We start from the raw sequence: 3,924 nt of genomic DNA, 5'->3' as shown, positions 1-3,924 counted from the left end.
TATTTTGTTTCATGAAATTCTGTATAATTTTTAATTTTAATACTACTTTATATTCTCTTTAAAAATAGTAAATTGGAAACCATAAACATTACATAAGCTTAAACAAATTAAATAACACCCTCCTAAACAACAAGTAGATCACAGATGAAATTAAACAGTACCCACAATTAAATTATATTGCTGATATAATATAGCAGAACTTATGTGATGCAATAAAATCAAACGTTTTTTTCTTTTTTCTTCTTTTTGACAGGACTGGGATTGAACTCAGCCCCTTGCACTTGCCAGGGAAGTGCTTATTCCACTAAGCCATCTCCCCAGCCCCAATAAAATCAAACTTAAGAGGGAAATTTGTGTCAGTGAGCTCAGAAAAGAGAACAAGCTCAATTAAACAATCTAATCCTGAACCTCAAAGTTCTAGAAAAAGAAAAAGTCAAGTCAAAAATTCATATGAGAGAGGAAATTATAAAGATTAAAGCAAAAATTAGTGCAATTTGAGACTAAGTAAACAATACAAAGAATCAATGAATCAAAGAGCTTGTTCTTTGAAAGATTAAATAAAAGAGAAAACCCCTAACTACCCTTATTTTAAAAAGTAAAGAAAGGACTAGAATACATGCAGTTAGGAATGAAAAGTGTGAAATCATAGTGGATGCTGAAAGAATCCAGAAAATCATCAATACCTATTTCAAGACCTTTTAATCTAATAAAATGCAAAATGCAAAATAAATGGACAGATGCCTACATACATGTGAATTACCAACAGTGAATCAAGAAGATATAAAAAGCCAAGTGTGGTGACACATGCCTGCAAATCCAGAACTTGGTAGGCTGAGGTAGGAAGATTGTTGTAGGTTTGAGACCAGCCTGGGCTACAGTATGAGCTCAAGGCCACCCTGAACTGTACAGCAAGACACTGTCTAAAAAAGTTACAAAAATTCTAACGAATCTAGTATCAGTCAAGGATATAAGTAAAATCCTACCAACAAACAAAAGCCCAGATCCTAATGGATTCAGTCCTGAATTCTACAACAAATGTATTTATTTTATTTTTAAAATATGGAACATTTCATGAATTTATGGGTTATCCTTGCACAGAGGCCATGTTAGTCTTCTTTGCATTGTTTAACTTTTAGTATATTTACTGACAAAGCAAGCACTCTCCAACAAATTTAGAGAAGCTCTAATGCCAATGACTGTCCTGCAAACATTTTAATGAAACTGAAAGGGAAGTAATATTCCCAAATTACTCCTGAAAGCAAACAGTAAACAAAACCAGAAAGGGAAGAGAATGACAGTCCAGCTGCCCTAATGAACACAGAGGCAAAAATCTCAATCATCACAACTCCTAATGTGAAATTATACTACAGAGCTACTGTGATACAAACAGCATGACACTGACCAAAAGTCAGGCTTGGGCTGGCCAAATAGCTCAGTCGATTAAAGTGCCTGCAAGCAGGTACAGGGACCAGGGGTTCGATTCCCAGAGTACCGTGCCAGCCCCACGCATGGGGCATGCTGAGACAGCAGAGACTGGGCATGGTGGCATGAGCCTATAATCCCAGCACTTGGGAGGCTGTAAACAGGCACATCACTACCAGTCTGATCTAACAGTGAAACCCTGAACACCCTGTAGACCCCTCCCTAAAATACAAGCAAACAAACAAACAAAAAACCCAGACCTGAGGATCAATAGAACAAATTAGAAGATGCAAAAACAACTCAGCACAAAGAAAGTATAAAAAGCATATCAGAAACTCCAGATTCAACCCAGGCCCGGTGTGTGAGTGAGACCGCCCGAGGCCCACCGGAACCTGATTCAACCCAGAGCCTAGGCCCAGCTTGTGAGTGGAACAACCCAGGGCCTGCCAGATCCTCATTTGACCCAGGCCCAGCATGTGAGCAAGACTGCTCAGGGCCTACAGGTCCTCACTCGACCTTGAGCATAGGCCTGGTGTGTGAGTGAGACCGCCCGAGGTGCACCGGAGCCTGATTCGACTCAGAGCCCAGGCCCAGAGTGTGAGTGGGACTGCTCAGGGCCCATTGGATCCTCATTTGACCCAAAGCCCAGGCCAGGCATGGAACCCTGCAGCAGAACTCCCTGCAAAGAAGCTAGAGGTAAGACCCAACCAGCTGATTCAGGAGCAGAACATCTTGTCAGAGTGGCATAGAGGGTTCTACTCCAATGGCTGCAGCAGGAAGAAGCAGAGCACAGCAACCAGACCCAAGTCACACCCACTTGGGCGACTTTGAACTTAATAGTTCTGGACCCAGTGCTAAGGTAATACTTCTGTCTAAGCTACACACCAAAGGACAGAAGACAGTGATATACAAAATGACAAAGAGAGGGTGCAAAATGCATGCTCAGGCCCTGAGCCCAACCAGAACAAATGCAGAAGACACTAACATAGAATAAATTGGAAATTACACACCTGAAATATTTGAAATAGTGTTGAGGGTAAAGAAACAACTGCAGAAAGTAATAGAGGAAATCAGATCAGAAATAATTTCTGAAGTAAAAAAAAATGATAACCATAATGAAAGAAGTACTAAGTGCTCCTCAAGAAGATAAAAAAAGAGCAGAATATAAAAATGATGCAATCTTTAAATAAGAAATATAGGAAATAAATAGAATGCATGAAGCAGATTCAAAGTGATATACAGGAAATTAAAACTTCAACCACAAGCTGCCAAAACTGTTTGAGTGAAAGTGAAAATAGATTTTCAGACATTAAAGACACTATTGCAGCTAGTGAAAAAGTAAGAAAAGATCTCTTAAAAACAGCTAGGATGCAGGAAAAAATAATTCAACACCTACAAGATGATGCAAAGATGAACAACTTAGACTTAACAGGAGGCATCAATGAGAAGGAAGGAGTCAATACAAATGATATAAAAAGAATATGGGCAGAAGTAATAGCAGAAAACTTCCCAAATATGAGGAAACAATCTGACATTCATGTAACCGAAGCACATAGAACTCCAAATAACATCAACCCAATTAAAAACACAGCCAGACATATAATAAACATCTCAGAAATTCAGCACAGGAACAGTATACTAAAAGCCCCTAAAGAAAAGAGATCACATTCAAAGGAAAACCCATCAAAATAATGGCAGATTTTTCCTTCACAAACCATGAAGGCAAGAAGAGCATGGAGCAAAGTAACTCAAGTCTTGAAAGAAAACAAATTTCAACCCAGACTGATATACCCTGCAAAACTCTCTTTCAAGTATAATGGAGAAGTGAAATACTTCCATGACAAAGAACACCTTAAGAATTTCATGGGCTGGAGAGATGGCTCAGTGGTCTAAAGCACCTACTTAGAACAAGCTTAGCAAAGCATCAGGGACCGCGGTTCGATCCCCCAGCACCACATGCCAGCCAGCCCCGCCCCCTGGTGGGCTGAGCTGGCCACACACCACTCTCTCTCTCTCTCTCTCTCTCTCTCTCTCTCTCTCTCATAAATAAAATTAAAAAAAAAAGAATTTCATGATGACAAAGCCAAGCCTACCCAGACTACTAAAAGATGTTCCAGAGAGGGAGCAAAATGATCACAACTCCATGTATGAGAATGAAAAGGTCCCACCAAATAGGGCAAACAATTAAACACAGGAGAATAAGAGGTATACAAAAGCAGTCTTTCAGTTACTCTTTTGTATACAGCAGCAAAATATTCCCATAAGCATACTTTACAAATGGAGCCATGGGTCACGATTCTATCTGGGTCTAAAGGGTGGATATCAAGGAAATAGTAGCTCAATCCCACAAGTGACACCTGGCCACCAGTAAGCGTCATGGACACTATCCATGTCCATGACATACTAGAACTTTGTACGATATCCTATCCCCAAACCATTAGAAGTGCTGGTCATTTATTTGCCATTCCAGTATTTATCTTGTTTTACTCTTAGCAATTCTTT

At 39.7% G+C, this 3,924-nt stretch overlaps 1 non-coding gene across 1 annotated transcript; it reads right to left on the bottom strand.

The window, feature by feature from the left end:
* Positions 1-1,053: 1,053 nt before the first annotated feature.
* Positions 1,054-1,156, bottom strand: LOC111814373. The gene has a single exon (XR_002819375.1). It is a non-coding gene; the product is annotated as a U6 spliceosomal RNA (small nuclear RNA).
* Positions 1,157-3,924: the final 2,768 nt, after the last annotated feature.

This window comes from Octodon degus, unplaced genomic scaffold (assembly GCF_000260255.1).
Source record: "Octodon degus isolate 3935 unplaced genomic scaffold, OctDeg1.0 scaffold00301, whole genome shotgun sequence".
Taxonomy (NCBI): domain Eukaryota; kingdom Metazoa; phylum Chordata; class Mammalia; order Rodentia; family Octodontidae; genus Octodon; species Octodon degus.
Note: the sequence above shows the minus strand (reverse complement) of the source record. Positions and strands in the feature narration are given on the sequence as shown.